This window comes from Cygnus olor, chromosome 2 (genome assembly GCF_009769625.2).
Source record: "Cygnus olor isolate bCygOlo1 chromosome 2, bCygOlo1.pri.v2, whole genome shotgun sequence".
Classification (NCBI taxonomy): Eukaryota; Metazoa; Chordata; class Aves; order Anseriformes; family Anatidae; genus Cygnus; species Cygnus olor.
In genome coordinates, this window is record NC_049170.1 from 85,148,799 (window position 1) to 85,172,338 (window position 23,540).

A 23,540-nucleotide genomic window follows, 5' to 3' on the forward strand; every position below is an offset into this window, starting at 1 on the left:
CTGAACGAGGAGGGTGTCCTGGTAATGGGAGATGCTGAGAAGGTGGAGATACTGAATGCTTTCTTTGCTTCAATCTTTGCTTCAGGGACTCCCCCTTGGGACTCCTCGACCCTGGTGGGAGGAGAAAGGGGCTGGGAAATGGAGGGCTCCCACCTGGTTGACGAGAGAGTGGTTCGGGAGCATCTGAGTGGGCTCAATGCACACAAATCCATGGGTCCCAATGGGATGGATCCAGTGTGCTAAGGGAGTTGGCAGAGGTGATCGCCGAACTGCTCTCTATCATCTTTGAAAGGTCCTGGAGAACAGGAGAGGTGCCTGAAGACTGGAGGATAGCCAATGTCACTCCAGTCTTCAAGAAGGGCAAGAAGGAGGATCCGGGAAACTACAGGCCAGTCAGTCTCACCTCTGTCCCTGGAAAGGTGTTGGAACGGCTTGTTCTGGATGCCATCTCCAAGCAAGTGGAAGAGAAGAATGTTATGAGGAGTAGTCAGCATGGATTTACCAAGGGGAAGTCGTGCTCGACCAACCTCGTTGCCTTCTATGATGGCATCACCAGCTGGGTAGATGGGGGGACAGCAGTGGATGTCATCTACCTTGACTTTAGCAAGGCTTTCGATACTGTCTCCCATGACATCCTGATAGCAAAGCTGAGAAAGTGTGGGATAGAGGAGTGGACAGTAAGGTGGGTTGAGAACTGGCTGACTGGCTGAGCTCAGAGGGTGGTGATCAGCGGCGCAGAGTCCGTCTGGAGACCTGTGACTAGCGGCGTTCCCCAGGGGTTGGTGCTGGGTCTGCTCTTGTTCAACGTCTTCATCAACGACCTTGATGAGGGAATAGTGTCTGCCCTCAGCAAGTACGCCAATGACACAAAGCTGGGAGGAGTAGCTGACACGCCAGAAGGCTGTGCTGCCATTCAGCGAGACCTGGACTGGCTGGAGAGATGGGCAGGAAGAAACCAAATGAGGTTTAATAAGAGCAAGTGTAGAGTCCTGCACCTGGGAAGGAACAACCCGATGTATCAGTACAGGCTGGGGGACGACCTGCTGGAGAGGAGCTCTGAGGAGAGGGACCTGGGGGTCCTGGTGGACGACAGGTTGACCATGAGCCAGCAGTGTGCCCTCGTGGCCAAGAGGGCCAATGGGATACTGGCGTGCATTAAAAGGAGCGTGGCCAGCAGGTCAAGGGAGGTGATCCTCCCCTCTAGTGTGCCCTGGTCAGGCCTCACCTGGAGTACTGTGTCCAGTTCTGGGCTCCCAGGTACAAAAAAGACAGGGATCTCCTGGAAAGAGTCCAGCGGAGGGCCACAAAGATGATACGGGGCCTGGAGCATCTTCCCTATGAGGAAAGCCTGAGAGACCTGGGTCTGTTCAGCCTTGAGAAAAGAAGACTGAGAGGGGATCTCATCAATGTGTATAAATACCTGAGGTGTGGGAGACCGAGGGATTTGGCCAACCTCTTCTCAGTGGTTTGTGGGGATAGGACAAGGGGTAATGGCCACAAGATAGAGCACAGGAAGTTCCGCACCAACATGCGAAAGAACTTCTTCACAGTGAGGGTGACAGAGCACTGGAACAGGCTGCCCAGGGAGGTTGTGGAGTCTCCTTCTGCGGAGATATTCAAGGCTCGTCTGGATGCCTACCTGGGCAGCCTGCTCTAAGGAACCTGCTTTGGCAGGAGGGTTGGAGCCGATGATCTTTCGACGTCCCTTCCAACCCCTTCAGTTCTGTGTTTCTGTGATTCTGTGAAAATCTCTGTTGCTGGTTTGTGTAGCAGACTGCTCACTGGGACCATTGGATGACCCTTGCTATCTGATCCCAGATGTAGATGATACATGAACATTTTTAGAGGCGCAAAAAAATCAAGGTAATCTGGAAGACATTCCTTCTTCCTTTAAAGAACTGCATTGACCAGATGTTCTCAGACAATACATCTTTAAGTCATTATGTGAACAAGAATGTAAGAGCCCATTCATTATTTTTCCAACCTAAAAGGCAATTAAGTTTAGGGCACAACATCAGCTATGTTGTTAAACCCAAATTACCCTTTATCTCCCATGGGCTAGCAACCATTTAGAAAAATATATTCAGGAGATGATTTCTGACCAGTCTCAAATGCTCTCTTTCATGGTCTGTCCTTGGATCAATGCTTCAATGGTGAAGAAGTCTAGTTAAAGACCTATTCATCATAAAAAACAATCAACCAACCAACCACCACCACCAAGAAAAACCCTCCAAGTATTTTGTTTGCTTTTGTTGTTTGTTGGTTGTTTCTCCGGAAAGAGTCTGATCTCAGAATTCTCCTATGAAGACAGGCTGAAAGAGTTGGGGTTATTTGTCTGGGAGAAGAGAAGGCTCCAGGGAGACCTTATGGCAACTTCTAGTATTTAAAGGGGGCCTACAAGAAAGATGGGGTGGGACTCTATCTGGGAATGTATGGCAAGGGGTAATGGTTTTAAATTAAAAGCAGGTAGATTTAGACTAGATGTTACGATGAAATTCTTTACTATAATGGTGGTAAGGCACTGAAGCAGGTTGCCCAGAGAAGCTGTAGATGCACCAGCCCTGGAATTCTTCAAGGCCAGATTCGATAGGGCTTTGAGCAACCTGATCTAGCAGTTGGAACTAGATACCTTTAAGATCCCTTCCAACCCAAGCCATTCTGTGATTCTATGATTCATGCAGATATCAGGAAGGATGTCTAATGGATGGGTTTCCTCTGATCTCCTACTCAGAGAAGAAGAACAATAAGAAGGAACTCAACTATGTCAATTGTAATAGTTTCAATTTGTCTAAGGCAATTGTACCACATGGATTTCTTGCAATTCATCTCAGCATCTATAAATAAACAAGAGGAATATTTTCTATGTAACTTAAGATGAAATAGATATAACCATGAGCCTTCATTGCTTAATAAAGCCTGGCCAGAGCAGAGGAATATATCTGTATTTACTGGGCGATACAAGCTGCTGCAGGTGTACCAAATTCGTGTAGCAGTAGAAAGGAAACTCAAGGTTTCATCTTCACCTTCAAGACATTCTTTCTGGAAGGTTGTCTTAACCTCTGATACTAAGATTGTAGGCAATGGATTCAGTCCTCTGGCACAATTAAACTATCCACAATAAGGAGAAAGCCAGTCTTATACAAGGGTACCTCAGGATCAGTCTATTATTTTGAATCCAATGTGAATCAGGCCATGACAATAACCACTGAATCAGGAAATGTCTATCGTGAAGCAACAGTTGTAGAATCATAGAATATCCTGAATTGGAAGGGACCCACAAGGATCACTGAGTCCCACTCCTGGCTCCACACAGGACCACCCAAAAATCAAACCATAAATCTGAAAGTGTTGTCCAAACATTTGAACTCTGGCAGGCTTGGTGCCGTGACCACTTCCCCAGAAGCCTGTTTCTGTGCCCAACCACCATCTGGTTGAAGAACCATTTCCTAATATCCAGTCTGATCCTCCCCTGTCGCAGCTTTATGCCTTTTCCTCGGGTACCATCACTAGTCACCAGAGAAGAGATCAGTGCCTGCCTCTCTGTCCCCTCCTTGTGAGGAAGCTGTAGGCTGCCATGAGGTCTCCCCTCAATCTCCTCTCCTCTCAACTGAACAACCCAAATGACGTAAGCCAATCCTCATATGTCTTGCTCTCTAGATCCTTCACCATCTTCATAGTTCTCCTTTGGACACTATCTAATCATTTTATGTCCTTTTTATACTGTGGCGCCACAAACTTCACACAGTACTTGAGGTGAGGCCATACTAGCGCAGAGTAGAGTGAGAAAATCTCTTCTCTCAACCAGCTAGCAGTGCTGTGCCTCATGCACCCCAGGATATGGCTGGCCCCTTTGGCTGCCAGGGCACACTGTTGACTCATATTCAACTTGCTGTCACTCAAAGCTCCTAGATCCCTTTCCAGGGGACTGATCTCTAGCTTCTCTTCCCCTAGTCTGTATGTATAGACAGCATTTCCCCATTCCCAGTGCGGAACCTGTTACTTTCTCTTGTTGAACTTCATATTGTTGGTGATTGCCCAGCCCTCTAATTTGTCAAGATCTCTCTGCAAGGCCTCTCCACCCTTGAGGGAGTCAACAGCTTCACCCAATTTAGTGTCGTTAGCAAACTTGCTTAATCTCTCTTCAAGTTCTGTGTCCAAGCCGTTTATGAAAACATGAAAGAGAAATGGCCATAAAATGGAGCCCTGGAGAACCCCACTAGTGACTGACCACCAGCCTGATGTAACCCCATTTACTATAACCCTTTGAGACCAACCCATCAGCCAATTCTTCACCCATCATATTACACATTTTTCTAGCCGTATGCTGGACGTTTTGTCCAGAAGGATACTGTGAGAAACATTGAAAAAAGCTTTACTGAAATCCAAAAAGATTGCATCAACTGGCTTCCCTTGGTCAGCTAGGTGGGTAACCTTGTCATAAAAGGAATTTTAGTTTGTTAAACAGGACTTTCCCCTCATGAACCTGTGTTGGCTTTGACCAATGTCTTCATTGTCTTTAAGGTGTTTTTCAATAACTCCTAGAAAATCTTCTCTATATTTTTACCAGGCACTGAAATGAGACTGACAGGCATGTAATTACAACAGTCTTCTTTCTTACCCTTCTTGAAAATTGGAATGACATTTGCCAGCTTCCAGTTGGCTGTCCCAGAATATATATTAATTTGGACTCGAACCTCCCTCCTTGTTAAAGAAGAGGGAGTTCTTCCTTAATGCTCAGACAGTAAAGATTCTAGAAATATGTATTTGTTTAAGTGATGATACTTGAGAATAATCCATGCTGCCTAGCTCCTCAAGAGCTTCTTTTTACTGTCTTTTTTTTTTCCTAATTACTAGTATTTCTTTTTGAGATACAGCATACCTAATGTATATTTGTTATCAGTAAAGGATATCTGGATGCTTCTAGGAAATCCTGATCTTGGAGAAATGATTTTGAAGGTTATATCACTGTATGACCAACTGTAGGGGAATCTGTGTGTATATAGAAATAATTTTTACAGTCTGAGTAAAAAGGCATCAGTAATGGAAGTTATATGAGACTGTGAACAGAAACACTGGACTTCATGGCAAAGATAATGAGTAAGATACAGGGGTAGGATTCATTTAAAACAAAAGCCTGAACTTGCAATACCTGCACACTAGGTTCAGGCTACTGCAGTTTCTGCAAAAGAAAGCTTATGGAGAGCATAGAGAACTTGCAGTATTGAAATAAAAAGTCTGAGCAAATGTAACTTGGCTGCTATTCAGCAGCACGGAGTTGTTTATTCATTTCTTGTACAAGACAGGTAAAGGTTGGAAGAAAAGTTATATAAGTAGGCTTTGTCTCTTCAATTTAGAAGTCCGTTCCGAAACCACATATGAGTTAAAATGTTAACCCTAAATTCAAGCAGTAAGGAATTAGGCAGAGTACAATACAAACAAAGCCTGGCATTTTTAACATAGAAATAGACAATGTCAGAATAACAGAATTGCCTAGAAGGCCTAAGTGACCGAAAACTTAATTGGTAACTTATGAACTAGTTTCTGTACAATACCAGAAAACAGGTGGTCTTTCCAGGAAAAAGAGAGAAACTGACTTCATTAAAAAGGACTTCGCTTTTATTTGCAAAGTGATGGTGTAAAACTCACTGAGGACATGCAGTCCAGGAAACATCTGGTTCTGTCCTTCTGACATATTTTATGTGGTATGCCAACATCACTTATATATAATTATACTAGTTTTAGCAGGACTACTGCCTCTAAATGAGTACAAATATGTTGCAATGTTGGCAGACATTTTTGCTTTTCTAAACTTTCTAAACCATGATGTTTGTGCAAGAACCTAGCTGAGGAATTTATTTGCTGGGTTAGATCAGTTCAGCTTCCATACTTCCAACTATTAATTTTATTATCATTGTTGTTCGTAGAACCCCCAAGCACAAAGCAGGCACTGTGTAACAGAGACACATGTAACAGAGGATGTTGTCCACCATAACAAAGGGCAAAATAATGAAGACAAACCAACATGTGCATGGAGATTATTGGACAATGTCAATTAAATGGGCTAGTGTCTTGCACACTAGCAGAGTAATCATTGTCAGTTTTATTTTTTTATTTTTTTTTTGGGGTGTAGATTTTTAGACACTGCAGAAAAGAGGTGAGCATGAAGGGGATATGGAAGAGGAAAGTTATGTATGTTTATAGGGAGATCGATATAGATTTGACAAAACACATTTTTTAACAAATAAACAGATGGGTAATATGTGGACTAATTAAAGCTTGAACCCCATCCCTTGATAAATGAAAAATTATTAATAAAATGAGAATAGCTGTCAGTGTCTTTAAAAATGAATTACTTTTTGTTCTCATTGTTGTTTGATTATTGTGAAGGGAACAGTCAAAAATGCAAAGAACTGCATGAGTTTATTGAAGTGTTGGGCTCTGAAGACAGTCTTGGCAGCAGTGTATAAACAGATATGCCTGTGACAAAAACACCTTTGTCAGGGCCAAGATGCTGCAGTAAGTGAGCTGTAAAATAACTATGACCTTAATGAGAATTTTAACAGCATGAATGGATGAAAAAGGCTCCATTTTAGAGAGGGTTCTGTAGGCATAGCTGAAAGTCTAAATTAAAGCTGGCATCCAGGTTATGGGTGCCTGTGACTGGCAGGATGGTGAGAAACCTTTGAGAATTTGGAGTGAAGGCAGGAAAGAGATGGCTTGAAAGTGAAGACTGAAAGTTTGGTCATAGCTATATTGAACTTGCGATGATAGCTACTCATTCCTGAGGGCATGTCAGCAAGGCATGCTTTGATCTTATGTGATGAAGGTAATGTTTTCAGTAAGGGAGAGGTCTGGAATCAAGTGGTGTCCAGGATCCTTCAGATAAAGCTAATGATGTAATTTGTAGGTGAGATTAGACCAAAAGAGAGAGTCTGGAAGAGAGGAACACAAACTACTGGAAGTGTAGAAAATGTGACCTCAGGAGAAATGATGACAGAATTAGGATTTTTTATCTGGGGGGGGGGGGGGGTATGTATGATTATGATATACATATGATACATACATGTATGTATGATGGGGGGGGAAGTATGATTATACCTCATTTAAGCATTACATATAGCTGCAAAAAGGAGAAAATTAACTGCTCTTCACTTCAATTAGGACAAGAAGATGTCAGCTGCTGTTGTCACAGGGGCTATTTAGATAAATGAGAGGAAAAACCTGCAATAATAAGAGTACTGATGCATGAAGGCTGTGGTGCCCCCTCCGCTGGATTTTTTAGGAACAGATATGCATCTGCCGTGAAAAGCACAAGGTATAGCCCACCTTGCCTAGGGCCATAAGGATGATTCTAATGACTTCTTGCAGTCTCTCCACCAGAGAAAATGTAAGTTTTAGTAAGCTTTCTTGAATAATGATTTTATGAGTATTAATGAATTTATTAGTATTAATGAGGTTGTGGTTTTTTTCTGTATATTTTGTGCTGTAAATATCAGTGTTATTATAACTAGATTACTAATAACTTTTAGTTGTATTTTGGTTAGATGATTAAGATATCAGTCAGGTTCACTGTAAATGCTTAGTTCCATGTACATGGTATATGTTCCCTCCTGCCTATAAGAACATTTTGAGCGTAACATACGCTGTATGTTCTTTTGTTTCAGGATAATGAATAAACTTTTCATATGAAAGTTTGATGCCTTCCTCTTAAACAGGATTATTTTACTTATTCAATGCTTTATTGTATTAAAATTGATAGGGTATTTGATGGATAATATACAAAGATTTAATGCCCTATTTTAAAGAGAGGAAATAAAAATTCTTTTGTATAGTATTGCAGAACTATGACCTGGTTATGCTTTTGTATTTTCTGTGGTAGTGATAATTATGCAGAAAATGATAGTGATAGTTATGCATAGTGGTTAAAATGGTAGTGATAATTACGTATTAGCCTAAAATGGCAGTGTTAATAGCCTTTTAAGGGAAGAGTGATATGTAAATTGGTGGAGCCTTTCCAGTAGGAAAAATAATCTTGGTCAGCTAAAACTTTTCTACAGGGACCAGGTAGAATTAAAGCGATAAAGGGAAACAGCTTGTCTTAAAAGTCCAGCCCTGTCCGGTGGCTGCTTGTTAAGTACTGTCATAGAGTACAGTGTTCCCTCTGTTCTGTCTCTCAAGTGCTACCTGTTGATTTATTTATTTTTCTTAAATCTCTGAATGAAGAGAAAGGAAATGCAGACAGCTATAATCCCATAATGTTCTGGAAGCAATGAGCCAGTCACACTTTCCTGCTCAACATTAATTAAATCACTGAAAACAGGAATTATCTGAAGAGAATCGGGTACCTTGAAATTATATTGATACTTTTTTTTTTTCCTCTTTTCAACAACATTCTGTTTTCTTCTCATTACAGCTTGTTTCTTTTTTTGGTCATAAAGATTTCTTCCTTTTTTTTTTTTGTTTTGTTTGTTTTTAATGTATTCAGAAGCCAGAGACATTACGTCAAGAATTTAACTAAGCTTTTCTACAAATGAGTTATTTAATCATACTTTTTTTTTTTTTTTTTCCATCATAAACCCACTTGTTAGGTTTCCTCATTTATCTGAGATAGTAGTTAGGTTTTTTTTTTTTTTTTTTGAAATTGCATATTTATATAAATGCAACTTACTATTTTATTGGTTGAAATGACAAAAAAGAAGAATGGGGAAATACCGTCCAATACATATCCTGGGAGATTTGTGTTTGAAATTTGAATCTCCTTAGTACATGTTGACCAAAAGAATTAAATCATCTGTTCCTTGTATGTTTTAAACTTGTGGCCAGTCAAAACTGTAACTGTAAGTTGAAATGAGTTGCACTGATGCAAGCTGTGAACTAGTCTGGTGTTCTGCATTCGCAATTGATGGTTTTCATTGGCACGACTATGGCATTGTACTTCAGTTCCTAAGTAACCACAGTGGAGCTCTAGAAATAACCAGGCTCACTGTCTGACCATTGTTTAAAGTACTTGAATGCCAGTTGTAATTTTGGCTTTTTTTTTTTTTTTTTTTGTCACTACATCAACCTCAAAAATTCTTGTCAGTATTCATCACTGAATCTTAAAGTTGCAGCTCAAAATGATCATTTTGATCTGAATTGGTAATAATCTCTTAAACCATTATGCTGTTCTTCGAGGAAAGAATACAAGCAGTAGAAAATTGTTAAGAAATCCCAAACTCTCTGTGTTAAAGTAGTAATCCTGACTTTTTTTTTTTTTTTCCCAACTTAGTCAAAAATCACAATAGAATAGGAACAACATTTTATCGCATTTTGCTCAGGTGTTTGTAAGACGAATGTTAGCATTTTTGTTTAATACAATCCAAGGAAAATTCATCTGTCATTCTTCATGTACTGCAAGAGGCAATTGGGCAAACACTGATGATACTGAGTTATTGTGGATGGCAAAGATAAAGAACAACTACAAATTCTGTGAAAAGACATCAGAATATAACATGAATGGATGTTAAGAAGGGGCATGAAATTCCACTTATGTTAGTGTAATGGGATGCACACAGAAGGAAACAACCTTAATTTTGCACAGGCAGTGGTAGATTCTAAACTTCCTGTTGTCATTCAGGAACAAGATACTGGAGCTGCAAGAGGCAGTTCTGAGAAAATATCAGTGGTGTTCAAAAATAGAACTTAATGTTAGGAATTAATAGAAAAGAAATCCATAGCATGCCTGAGCCTAAAATGATGTTTGCAGTTTTTTGGCTGGAAAGAGGAGGCTGAGAAGACAGAAAATTGAGATTCAAAGAATCATATGAAGTCTAGAGAAGGCACATAGGGAATGACTATTTATTCTGTCCTATCATACAAGGACAGGAAAAAGAATAGAATAGAATATTTCGTTTGGAAAGGACCTTCAAAGATCATCTAGTCCAACTGCCTGACCACTTCAGGGCTAACTGAAAGTTAAAGCATGTTATTGAGGGCATTGTCCAAATACCCCTTGAACACTGACAGGCATAGGGCATCAACCACCTTACCAGGAAGTCTGTGCCAGTGTTTGACCGCTCTCACGGTAAAGACATTTTCCTCATGTCCAGCCTGCACCTCCCCCGGCACTGTTTCGTGCTGTTCCCACCTGTTGTGTCATTGGTGACAAGGGAGCAGAGCCCAGTGCCTCCCTCTGCTCTTCCCCTCCTCAGGGAGTTGCAGAGAGCCTTGAGGTCACCTCTCAGCCTCCTCTTCTCCAGACAAAATAACCCATGTGTCCTCAGCCTCTCCTCACAGGGCATGCCTTCCAGCCCTTTCACCAGCTTTGTTGCCCTCCTATGGACACTTGCAAGTTATCTTAATATTCTTTTTGTATTGTGAAGCCTAGAATTGCATGCAGTATTCAAGGTGAGTCTGCACCAACGTTAAAGATAGTGGGAGAACCACCTTTTTTAACCAGATGGCTATGCTTTGTTTAATGCGCCCCAAACTGCAGTTTGCCCTCTTGGCTGCCAGTGCACACAGCTGGCTCATGTGCCTGCTGTCACCAGCACCCCCAGGACCCTTTCTGCTGAGCTGCTCCCCAGCCATTCATCTCCCAGTCTGTACCTGTGTCTGGCAGTACTCATCCCAGGTGCAGAACGCATCATGTTCCTTTGTTGAACTTTATGTTGATGATGATTGCTAAGTGCTCCAGTCTAGATCCCTATCTAGATCTCTGTCTAGATCCCTGTGGAGGGCCTCTCATCCCTCCAGGGAATCCACAGCACATCCCAGGTTAGTGTCATCACCAAGCATACTGAGGATGCACTCCACTCCTGCATACAGATCATAGATAAAAATGTTAAACAGGACTGGCCCTAGAACTGAGCCCTGGGGAACATCACTGGCCAGATGTAGCCCTGTTTGTCACAACCCTTTGAGCTCTACCACTGAGCCAGTTCATCACCCAGAGTGGCATGTTCACCTCACAGCTGGACAATCTGTCCAGAAGGATACTGTGAGGGATGATATCAAAGGCCTTACTAAAATCCAGAAAGATTACGCCCACTGCCTTCCCTTCACTCACCAAGTGAGTGACCTTATCATAGAAGGAGATCAAATTACTAAGGCAGGAATTTCCCTTGATGAATCCATATTAACTATACCTGATAACAGCTTTGTTCTTTAAATGCCTTTCAGTACGCCCCAGGACAATCTTCCCCATCGCTTTTCCAGGGGCTGGGGTTAGACCAATAGGTCTGTAGTTTCCTGGGTCTTTTTTTGTGCCCTTTTTGTAAATGGGTATAACATTGGCTAGCTTCCAGTCAGCTGAGACCTCCCCAGACTCCTATAACCTTTGCTTGTTGAGGGGGGATCCAGCTGTAAAGTCTGCTAATTTTTTCAGCCCTCTGGGGTGAATCCCATCTGGCCCTATGGACTAATGAACATTGAGCTGATAGAGCCATTCCCTTCCAACTCTGGTGACCACAGATGGAAAGTCACTGTTCCTCCAGTCATGGTCTTCCAAGTCTGAGGTCCAGGCAGATCTGTCATTACTATTAAATACTGAGGGGAAAGAAAAAAAAAGTTGTTAAATGCCTCTGCTTTTTCATCATCCATACTTGTTTGGTGACTGTTCACTTCAAGTGCTAGTCCAATATTTTTCTTTGACCTCCTCTTTCTGTTGATGTACTTGAACAACCCTTTTTTGTTCTCTGACACCATAGTGGCCAGTGTCAACTCAAGTTGCATTTTGGCTTTTCTCGTTTTCTCCCTGTGGATGCAAACTGCAGATCTGTATTCCCTGTGAAGCCAGATCTTGCTTCCAGAGCTCATATATTTTCTTTTTCTGCCCTAGTTTTGGGCAGAGCTCCCTGTTCAGACAGAAGACTCTTCTGCCATGCTTGCTTGACTTGCAGCACAGTGGGATTGCCTACTCTTGGGCTTTTAAAAGGTGGTTCTTGGAAAGCAACCAGCTTTCATGGACCCCTGAAACCTCTAGAGCAGATTGCCAGGGGACACTGCTGACAAGCTCATTATGTCCAAGGCAAAAACTTTGTTGACCTTTTTTCTCCTTACACAAGAAATTTTGTACTCAACTGATTCGTGATCACTGTCACCAAGACAGCCACCTGTTGTCATGTCACTTCTCCCAAAATGCCTTCCTTATTCTCAAAGAGCAGGTCCAGCAGGGCTTCTTTCCTTGTTGGCTCATTCACTGCATGTGACAGGAAATTATCTTCAACATGCTTCAGGAATTTCCCAGCCTTGTTGCAGCAGTATGATATTCCCAGTTTATGTCTGGGAAGCTGAAGTCTCCCATATGGACATGGGCAAGCAATCCCGAGATTTCCCCCAACTACCCATAGAATAGCTAATCTGTGCCATCATCCTGGGTGGACAGTCAGTAGCTGACACCCATGACAACATCTGCTTTGCTATCCATCCCCTTAATCCCCACCCAGAATAGATTAAGGAAATGGAAGCCTACGAAGGGCTGGATGTCCATAAGTCATAAATCACTGGAGGCTAGCTCTATGTTTGAGTTTTTTTAAACTTTTCCTTAAGCATTGAAATTGGAGAACATCGGAGACAGAATACTTGGGCTAGATGGACTATTGCCCTATCCTGTCTCTTACACTAGAGATTCTGAGTGCTCTAAGTGAGGGTCTATCTGAATAATTTTTGGGGAAAGGATGGGTGGATTTCGGGCATGGTTCTGAGGAGACATTTATTACTTTGTTGATACAATGAAGAGTGCCAACTTTTTGCCTTTTTGCTTTCTCTTTACCCTTTCCTTTTTTGTACCTCGATGTTTTTCTTCATCTGCTTGCTTTTAATCTCTGCTTCTCTTTCATTTATTTTTCCTTTGTACCAAGTAGTGCTTGGGCCCTAAACACAAAACAGAAGTGAGCACCCACACCAGTATATACTCTGCTAAGAGTTTCTGGTTTTCCTTCTTTGCTCTTGGTTTTCAACTGTGGAGCTGAGCTGAGCTTGGTCTAGAGTCCTCAGTCTTCCAGCTATAAAGCACGATCAGGAGATGCCATAGGGGGAGCTTTGTAAAGAGTTACGATTCTCTTTTAATATTGGCCTTTGTTACTACTACTTCGTAGAACTTGCAGACCATTGTACACTTGTTCACCCAGTGTTTAGAGAAAAGTGGTTTTGGAGCAATGGCACAGTCAGAGCTCCTGGTCCAGCATTAGTGGCTGACGTCTCAGAGGGGTCCCATGGGCATCGGACTTGTTTGCACTGTGACTGTAGTACTTCTGCTATGCTTTCAGTGTTATGCTGGCAGTAATAAATGTTTGGAGGAATAAAATTTTTCCTGTTTTGATCCAGGCAATCATGGATTTTTCCAAGATGGAGCTTTTCTAATAAGGTCACCTTGAATTGAACTAACACAAATAAATAGGGCATTGATTAATTTTTAGAAGTGGTGTACTGCTTCCCTTTGAGTGGGTGGAATTAAAGTTGGCCTATGGAAAGCTTCATTGCAAATCCTGTGTTTAGTACTTGTTATGCTCTCATATATATATATATATATATATATATATATATGTATAGCACAACATTTCCCCCCTTCTTTATTCTGTTATAATCCAAAGGACTTTGGTAAAAGACATGGAATGTTTCTGAAATGAGATGGAAGACATTAATTTGGCTTCCACTCCTTGGTCTTGGCATTGAAAAAGTAATTCATTGGCAAGTTAAAATATTCCCTTTTAGTTCCCAATGACCTAAACTGGTTTAAGCCCACAAACCATCAGTCTTTCTTCATTTTCCCTTCCTTTCTTGAGGCCATTGGTATTGATTTTATAACAAGCAGGGTCTGGTATCATCAAACCCAGCTGCACACATGCTGAGTGATTGCTGTGACATAACAAATTACATTTTCCACAGGATTTAGTCAAATGTGTTTTTGTTTATAATCTTACCGCCAAAAAAAACAACCGAAAAAAAACAATTAGTAGGACTTGTAGGACTTGTTTATTCCTTCAGCACTTCCTTCAGTTACAGGGAAGAGAGTTATAAGACAGAGGAGAAAATAAGTACCAAGAAAAGACATGTTTGTCAGGTAGCTAATTTCCGAGAAACCAAATGTCCCCTAAGGACCTTTTAGCTCGATATAGTTAAACACTGCATTCCTAGATCCTGATGGTGGTGTAGGACTCTCAGATCTCTGTATCTCTCCTTAGTATCTAAACACCTATGGCTTCTTCTTATCACATTTGAAGAGTTTAACAACGTTCCCAGGTAATCACAGCATGCAACTTTCAATCAGACAGTAGGACTGTTATCAATTATATATTATATATGTAACAGTAACACCCAGTGGTAGATCCAAGCCAAACCAGAGTCCTGTTGTGCTAAGAACAATGTGAGTGAATGCACACAGAGACATCAACTCTTCTGTTGTTTTCCAGGGCATGGTATTTATAGATGATGATGCAGTGTCAGCAGCAACCAGTATTGTGGTGCTCTTAAACAGATAAAAAACAAACTGTACTATTGGTGTCGCACAGTTATCAAACATAGAATACAGGTTATTTATCTGTGTTTTTGACTAAGTGATCTGAATACTAGAACTGAAAGGAAAGACATCATTTAAAATGAGAAAAGTATGGTTTGCTTTCCTGTTGTCAGCTAAGAAATCCAAAGAGTATTTTGCTACCCTTTAAGTCTTTCCTTGCTGATTTCTTTAGTCATATTGCTATATGTAATATGCATTTGAATTTTGTTTTGTCAGTTTATTCATAAAGAATTCCAAGCAGAATATAATTGCTTCAGTCTTAGATGGTACTTTTTCACACCGTGTCACTTTTAAGACTTGCAATGTACTTCAAGATGTCACTGAATATAGTGGGAACTTTGAGCTCTATTTATTTACAGTACCTACAATGTTCCTCTAATTGCAAATCCTATTGGTGTGCAAGAAAATGTAGGCGCTTTGATTCCTTAAAAGGCTTTTGGTCATATCAACCTAGAAATGATACAACCTGTTCTCAGTCCCAGTGAAGTCAGAACAATCTTTGCCAAGTATTTGCTCTTGACCAAAACTTCAAAAATGTTTATAGATGCTCTTGTTGCATCTAGCAGGGAAGAAAAATTCTGTTGAGTTAGCCATGTGAAGGCTCTTCCTGGTACTGTGCTGTAAAGAATGTCCAGACATTCCCCATCCCAGCTCCATGCCTGCTGACCCTGGGAACATCAGCCGTTAAACGTTGAATAGAAGTATTTGGAAACTATGTTAGTCTTGTAATTTCCTCAGATGTTGAGAAATAAAATTATATAAACAGCCGTATTGTATCAGTTCAAATTTCTTTTGGTCACAGCAGCAGATTGAAAGCAAATGGTCACAAAAAACTTTTCCAAATTATGTGCATTTTGCCTCAAACTGTAGCACATCTCTTCCCTCTTTAACAACAACAACAACAACAAAAAAACACACCACCACCACCAAAAAAAAAAAAAACCCTAACAGTTTGAGTAGTTTAGAAAACCAATAGTTAATACACTAGACCAAACCTGAGTTACTACTCTGAACTTCCTGAACCAGCAAAAAGGTGACAAAACTTACCAGCTGTATTTTGGAGCTGCTCTCTGCTTAGTTCCTCTAAGTGAGGTTGCTTACTGAGACCACTTCTCTTTAAAAAGATTGACTACATGTGGCTATCCTATACAAAAATCTCGGCCTTGTTGTCCCTGCCTTTTACAGTGGTGCCTCACAAATCAGAAGAAGGGAAATCAGGGAGAACACAGATGATGATAGAACATATTTATTTGCTGGTCTTTCATTATACTTTGGGCATACATATTTGCTTTGTTGCTGTAGTTTCAGAAAAATAATATATCTAATAAAAAAAGGTGTAGGGCACATATTTCTGAGTGTATGGAAAGCAGGAGGTTCTCAGGGTTTCACTATTCAGACATAAGACAGTTTAGGGAATGCAGGCTTCAGTAGATCTTCTCACCGAGCTGCTTGCTTCCACATACAGCAGTTACAATGTTGCATTTGCTTCTGTGTCATGGAGAAATTGGTTCATAAAACCCTTCCCAAACGTGATGCTAATGAATAGATTTATTTATTTTTTTTGCTAGATGATTGATCATGCCACAAACAGAAGCTGCCAATCACCTACAATGTCCAGTGCCTGCTTGCTTTGGGCTGCAGTTGGATGAAAATTCTATTTTTTGACTCGTTTTTTTTTGTTGAGATCATGCAAGTTTCCCCCCCCCGACTTGTTGACTGAGTCCTGTTTTTAACACTCTCTTTTTGGTAACAGAAGGAATTGTTTATCAGAATAAAGACAACAGCACTAGCCATGTAGTTCTTATGTATTTTTGGTCTGCCTCACTCTTGTCTTTTTAATTAGATTGTCTGTCCACAGCTGCCAAAACCAATTGAAATCTGTCACTTTAATGCAAATTAATGGTTTTGTTATGCTACAACTAATTTAAAAATTTCAGCCTTTGAAGTCTTTGTAAACATATGGCTGATGAAGAAAGCAACAGTGACCAGCCTTATTTTGATATGTAGGTTGGTGTACACACTTGCCCCTTCAAAGGCCCCCACTTTCTGCTCTGAATAGAGGAAGTCCATTAGAGATGAGGTACTTCAAGGTGCGTACACATTATAGTCTCGGTCTCCTTTTTGTGTCTTCTGGTAGTATTTAAAGCGCAATGATGGACTTACAAGGTTAACTTAATTTCAGTTTCTTTAATCTAACACGGTCTCTTATATGAACTCCAAATCTCCTTATGTAGAAAAAATAAAACCTCGGTAACCTCAGTGGAGCTGGGATAACTGGAAAAAAACCCACAATGGTTCTTGCTCTGTGACAGTATGGCTGAACATCTCTCCTCCTGCTAAGTCTTTCGGAAGGAGGCTTGTTTTCTGAAACTTTGGGTTTGGAGAATCAAATTCTGAGTTCCTGGGGCTGACTCAGGCTTGGTGTTCTGTGCTTTGGAGCAGTCTCTTTCACCTATTCATTTGTCCAGCCAAAACTACAAATAATTAACCCACAGTATTTTCAATGGAGCAGTTTTTATTAACCAAAATACAAAGAAAATCAATTAAAACATTTTGAATACAATGTATCTGATTTAAATAATGTTGATAATTACAACTGTTTCAGGCTATGGAAAGCAATATTAAGTGAATTTAATAATTCAACTCATACCCAACATCTGATGTTAGCAGAATGCTAAGGGCAAGAAGTCAAACACTCAAGTGTTAGGTAGCACTAGAATTAGGATCACCCAGTGCACCCAGTTTATTTATTTATTTTTTCCTTACAGGCAACTGAACAGAGTGTAGGAGCAAGAGTGGAAAATATCACTAGGATTGGACCTGTAACCTCCATTGCTGCTGTCCCATTCCACACAGTGCTCCTAGTTGCCTGCCGCTCACTGCTTGTTTGGTGTGCTTTCATGGGTGATATCAGATTTAGGGCTATTAATGCTTCATCAGAGTGCCACAGAAATACTGCCTGAGAATGAGGGCTACACAGCTGGTTAGGATCTCTTCTAAAATTTGTGATGTTCTAATTCTGTGAAGGCAGAAGTTATGCCAAGTATCGTCTCTACCCACACTGCCCCTAAATGACCAGCACAAAAGCCTGAAGTCTAATTAAGCTCTATATTATGTGCTTTCAACATCTGTCAGTGATAAGTTCATATGTATGTACCCCTTGTCCAAATCCCACTCGTACTGCTGGTGACATAGAAACACAGGGTTCCACTATTAATGATCATGGACCTGCAGACAAGAGGAACCAACTAATGGATTGCTAAATTCACACCCTAGCTTGATGTAAGGAGGTGTCTTGGGTTTAACAACTAAAAAATTAAGGTGAAATTAAATTAACCTATATAAGAAATCTGTGCAAGGCTGAAGACAACAGAATGCATTATCATCCAAAGGAGAGGTAAAGACATACTGATATCTTTATAATGTATTAAATAAAAAATTCCTGAATCTGGATTCAAATGTAATTGATTCTATGTAGCTTTGTAACTTTTCATAAATTCAGTCCAAATTCTGGCCTATTTAAGAGACCAGAGTTATAAATATTTCCTATTATTTCTATTCCTTGCATTTCTTGATTTATCCAAGGCGTTCTTCATTTTCACCTTCGCAGGTAAGGACCTCCTCACCTTCATTCTTGCTCTTCATTTTGAAGACATCAGTTCAGAGAAGTGGCTGAAAGATAGAAAAACACAGACACAAAAAATTGTTTGACTGCAGGTATTCATTGTAAAATATTCCTCTTTTCCTAGAGATGATATGAAGGTGAATCAGGAAATGGATGGCATTTTCAGGTCACATGAGTCAGTACCTCAGAATTCATCATTTTCACCAAATATCCGACTGCTTTTAAGGACTTGAAGTTAGACGGCCCTTATTTAATGCTGATATAACAACTCCTTTAACTGCCTTATCTGTCAGAGACTTTAATGAAAAGAAAGAAGCAATTACCAAAAATGAGCTCATAGAACACATTTATAAATGCAAGTGCACATTTGTTTGTTTTATAGTTGCGTTGAAAATATCACCTTAAGCATTTGTTATAAAGAGCCTTAATCATACAAATACCATGAGAAATACTGCTTTATTCTCTCTTTTGATCACAAACAGTAAATAAAAACTCATCAGAAGCACACCTAGCTCTCAAAAGTCAAGTAATTTAGAATCTCATCTCACTGTTCCTAACTCAGAGATATTACAGCTGCTAGACAGCGTAACCTTTAGATACAGCACATAATGTGAGACAATCATCTGACAAAAACAGGAGAGAGTTTGCAACTCTGACATTTATTTCCCTGTGATTTAAAGCAAGTATTGCTACGGTGTCTTTTGCTAAGACAAATACAATTTTTGCTCAGTCTGAACTTGTCTAATGTCTGCTACTGGGAACATGGTGCTAGGGATACATGGCTATAGCCTTGCCTGTCCTGCTTTTTAACAACATACTTCCCTGCTGGAACTGCCTGAGGATAGCAAATTTCCATTCACTGGGTCACCTACTTTCCTGGGGTGGAAAAGATGTTCGCGGTTTTACACATAACAACAGCAGAAGCCCCTGACATTTAAATGCAGCAGTCGCGGTGATCCAGCCGTGGAGGCTGACTTTGCCAAACACAGGTGGGAATGCAGAGGGCTCACACCGTGGAAATGCAGCTGGCCAAATGCTTTACTGTATCTCAGTGGGAAAGAAGGAAGAGACAGCAGTGTTGACCTGATGAACAGGTCTCTCAGCAAGGCTGCATAAGCGAGGTGGACTCAAGATACAGGACTGAACAGACACTGGGTTCTTTAGAACTGGTTCGGGAGAGGGTTCACGTGTGCCGTGCTCCTGCTGGTCTGCTCGGGGGAGTTTGCAGTTATCAGGAGAGTTTCTTCTGAGTAGCAGATGATGTGATTGAAAAATACAAAACAAACAACAACTGGTGTTTCTAATGGAGTGAAAAAAAAAATAATAATGCAATGGCAATAAAGCCTTTGAACTCTGGTGTTGTGAAGCAAGCTGGGATTTTCACCATGATTGAAGCATAGAGCACAGCTCAAGGCTTAGTTTGAAGCTAACTCCTCCTTCCCTCTTTTTTTTTTTCCTTTTAACCTAACTTAAACTTTGTGCTTACAGTGCCTGACCGTGTTTTCCTAAATGATGAAAGACAACCCTATTCAAGGTGCTCTTGATGAGTAGTGTGGAGACAGGCCTTCCTTTACACTGTGGCTTTCCTACCTGAACAGATGGAAATCCACCCCCTTTGCTGCTTTCTAACGCTCCTTATATCCTGGCACCACAGGGAGGAGCTGAAACCTGGCTTCCCACCAAGCTGGACGAAAGCCTGAAGTTGCTGTGCAGCCTTTCCTCTTCCAACTGCACTGTCTGACTTCATGCTGCCACCCTATAACATCCGAGGCTCTCTTTTCTTGTGAGCAAGGATCAAGAATTAGTGTCAGCAAGAAATATAATGGCAGGAAAATAGAGGGCAGAGGAGGAGGAGGTCCATACTGGAAGGAAGGCCGGATGGAACTGGGTCTTGGTCCTGTGAAGGTTTTTTTCTTCCTTAGATCATACAGCAGCTGCTTCTTTCTTCCCTGTCCTCAGCATAAGACATCTGGATTACAATAGGGTATCGTTTCTTATTTTAGGTGTAGTAGCACATAGAGGCTTAGCCTGGGACTGAGGCACCATGGTGCAAGGTACCTGTACAGACACCATCCAAAGAACTAGCTCCTGACTGCATGGGTTTATTATAATTATAGTATGTCTGGGGATTGTTTTGCCTAAAATTGCTTGTCTTGCTCTCTCAACTCATCTGATTTAACTCTGCACTTAGACATAGAGTTTAAATTATGTTACATTTGGTAGCTTTAGTTCAAATATGGTTGATCTCGTGACCAGTTTCGTACATCTTAGATCTTTGACCATGAGCTTCTCAAAGTAAAATCAAGTGGCATATCATTAATCATTGACTTCACCGTTGCTCTTGCCTGAGATTGGTGGTTAGTTATAAAGCACATGACTTAAAACCTCTGGAGCTGATATAAAGTATGATTTCAATGTAATTTTTCTTTGGTCAAACTGTATATCATTAACCAGGTATCATATTATAGCTATAAAAGTCTCCTATTTATTTATTTATTTATTGTTTTAACATGCGTACCCATTCTTTCATAGCCAAACTGCAGAGGGATTTTAGGGGCTAAAGTGTGCAAGTATGCATCACTCCAGAATGCTATTTATTTATTTATTTATTTCTGGCAGTGGGTTTTGCCTACACTGTCCCTAGCTTTCATTGTTGAAGTACTGATATATATATATCAGTATATATATATATACTGATATATATAATATATATAATATAATATGATATTATATATATTTCTTTCAGCAGTTGGAAGAGCAAACGTATCTCCTATTTAAAAAGAAAAAGTCTAAAGCTATTGTAATAGATGAAGACATAGACAAAACATGAGACTTTCTGATGTGGACAGATCTTAAACACAGCAAACAAGTTAATGGGGTATGTATATGAATCATCCTATATCTGCAGTTACTTTGATAGCACTTTTCAGTTGTTTAATGGATTCTTAGAAATATTTTCTAGAGATGAGGAAATTTCACAGGAAAGTGATGCTGCATAAATATGCATTACATTGCTGTCTTACAGAACAGTATCGTTATAACTAAGGAAACATCCTTGACTCTCAGGGTTATATGACTGTGATGGAAAAAAATTTTGGCCTTTGGTATTTTTTGTGCCTTTTTTTCTTTCATACCAAGAAACAATCAGTAAGGATGTTCCAAATTCCTGAGCTTCATTTTTAATGGTAATTACAAACTTTCATTAACATTTCTCCTTGAAAAAGTTTCTTTTATCATGTAGCCAAAGTTGCATTCTCTCCTGAGCTGGATGTTTCAAGCTCTTTGGCTTTGCAACATTTTGGCGCGCAGATAAGTTTTGACTCTAGCTGTTTTAATTAAGTATATTTTCATGGGATTACTCTAGCGTGGATCAATTCCACGTTTTTGTTTGTTTTAATAAACTCTCACTGCTTTTAGCCGTCTAAATGGAGGTCTCGCTGCAAAAAGCAAAAAAAAAAAAAAAAAAAAAAAAAGCTTTGATGGCATTCATTAAAACATACGGACGAACGAAAACAACCCTGAGCTTTAATACAGATGTGCGGGCTGCACCGAAAGGCACGCAACGGGAGCTCAGCCACGTACCTGGGGAAGATGCCTCGGTGCCACGTCTCCCCGGCCCGTCCACGCCGCCGGCCCTCTCCGGCACCCTGTGGGGCTGACACGTCGCTCCGTGCTCCAGGGGAAGGGGCGGAGAAACCATCTAATTCTTCCCAAAAATGCCCCGGAGGGGCCGGGGCTCCCGGTGCCCACGGGCTCCGCGACCCCCGGGGTCCGGGGCAGAGCTGGGGGGTCCCGCACCCCTGCCTCCCCTTCACTTCTCCCTGCAGCGCTTCCCCCGGAGCCCCTTGGGGCTGGGAGCCCCCCAGGAGCCCAGCACCCCCGGAGCTGCCCCTGTCGGGGCGAGGCAAATCCCTGCCCTCCCCTCACCGCCAGCGTTTGCTGCGCTTTGCTCTGGGGCGCCCCTGCTCTCAGACCCGATCGCAGGGAGCAGCCTCGGGGCATGCTTTTTGAGCTGCGGTAAGTGCAAGGGAAAAAAAAAATAAAAATAAAAACAAAAACGCAGAAACCAAACCCCCAAGCGCAAACATTTCGCTCAACCGGTTGCAACTTCTCGGCTGGCCCGGAGGGGGGAGCAGGGGGAGCGAGGGGGGGGGAACGGTGCGGGGGCTCCGTGCCCGGGGCAAGGCGGGGAGCGGGAGGGCGGGGAGGGGCGGGGGGGCGGCCTCAGCATCATCTCCCCCCGGGGCTGCCGCTGCTCCGCCCCGCCGAGGGGCGCTGGGGGTGCGGCGGCCGCGCCTCGAACTTGGTGGGGGCGAGCGGGGAGAGGCTGCGGCCATGGCGCCGTGAAGCGGTGGCGGCGCCGCGCCGGGGAGCGGGGCACGGCGCGGCGGCGGTGGTGGTGGTCGGCACGGTGCTGCCCTACGGTGCCTGCAGGTAAATCCCCTCCCCAGACACCCACCCGGTCCCCTTCGGTCCCTATCCCCCCGGTGCGGAGCTCGGGGAAGGGGCGCGGGGATGCTTTGGCACATCCCCCAAAACCCCCGTCCGTCCCCGGTGCCGGCAGCGGGACCCCCAGGAGTGGTTGCCCGGGAGCCCCTCGCTTTGCCGGGGCGCCCCCGGGGGGCAGGAGCCCCGGGTGGGCTCTTGGGAACCGCAGCGGCCGGTTCCGGCAGGGGGAGCCGGGGGCCAGGCGGAGAGGCACTGGCGGGGAGCGGAGCCCCCCCGGCACCCGGCTTTCCCCGGGCACTGCCCGGCGCAGCTTCCCCCTAAGCCCCAGGAGGAGCAGGGTTCCCCCTAAAGGCTGCGCTGGTTTTGTCCCGGAGAAGGAAAACGGGGCCGAGCGGGGCGGCCCCGGACTTTTATCCTCCTGGGGTGTCCCTCGGTACTTGTGTTCAACTGGCGAGGCTCCGGTCCGGGGCGGACCTGAATTTTGGCACTTGGCGAAGTGCAGCCTCGGAGTTGGCGTTCCCCAACCGCGCAGGAGGCGCCCCGGTGCGCTCTATCGCTCTTCAATTTCGCGAGGATTGCTCCATTGGATTACTCCATCGGGTAAATGACAGCTGTCAGGCTTTGTCGTGTCTGTCCAGATGGAAGTGTGCGGGGCCGATTGTCGCGGCGATAACCTCCCGGGGGGGGGGGGGGGGAAACGGTCAGTGGCACCCGGCCCCGTAACGCACCGTGCCCTGCTGCCAGCGCCTGCACGTAAACGCGCCCTGGCAAAGAGAGAATCCGCAAGACTGCAGCCAAGGAAAGCATCCTGAAACTGAAAACTTGTTATAGTATAATAGCGTGCTTGAGCAGCCTCAGGATAATTTACAAGAGCGTGTTTTCTGAAAGCAAAACGCTTCTTTTCTAATTTTCATTTTTATCAAGCCTAGGATAGTGCTAGCCCAGCCAGGGCTCTGTGAAACTAGAATA

The 23,540-nt window shown here is 42.5% G+C and overlaps 1 protein-coding gene, 2 long non-coding RNA genes and 1 other non-coding gene across 6 annotated transcripts in view; 2 read left to right on the forward strand and 2 right to left on the reverse strand.

The window, feature by feature from the left end:
• The first annotated feature begins 12,249 nt into the window (after positions 1–12,249).
• Positions 12,250–17,377, forward strand: LOC121065406. The gene is made up of 3 exons (XR_005817040.1): positions 12,250–12,259; positions 15,449–15,453; positions 17,240–17,377. It is a non-coding gene; the product is annotated as an uncharacterized LOC121065406 (long non-coding RNA).
• LOC121065405 lies at positions 17,001–21,844 on the reverse strand. The gene is made up of 2 exons (XR_005817039.1): positions 21,705–21,844; positions 17,001–18,169 (listed from the first exon to the last, which is right to left on the reverse strand). It is a non-coding gene; the product is annotated as an uncharacterized LOC121065405 (long non-coding RNA).
• LOC121066721 lies at positions 18,259–18,327 on the reverse strand. The gene has a single exon (XR_005817941.1). It is a non-coding gene; the product is annotated as a small nucleolar RNA SNORD123 (small nucleolar RNA).
• A 58-nt stretch (positions 21,845–21,902) lies between the features above and the next one.
• Positions 21,903–23,540, forward strand: part of SEMA5A (semaphorin 5A) — a 332,344-nt gene continuing 330,706 nt past the window's right edge. Inside the window, exon 1 of one of the 3 annotated variants that reach the window (XM_040548220.1) lies at positions 21,903–22,139. The gene's annotated coding sequence lies outside the window, so the exon portion shown is untranslated. Of the gene's footprint in view, positions 22,140–22,389; positions 22,557–22,819; positions 23,172–23,540 lie in introns of those variants that run through there. The other 2 variants (XM_040548219.1, XM_040548221.1) reach the window with 2 other exon arrangements.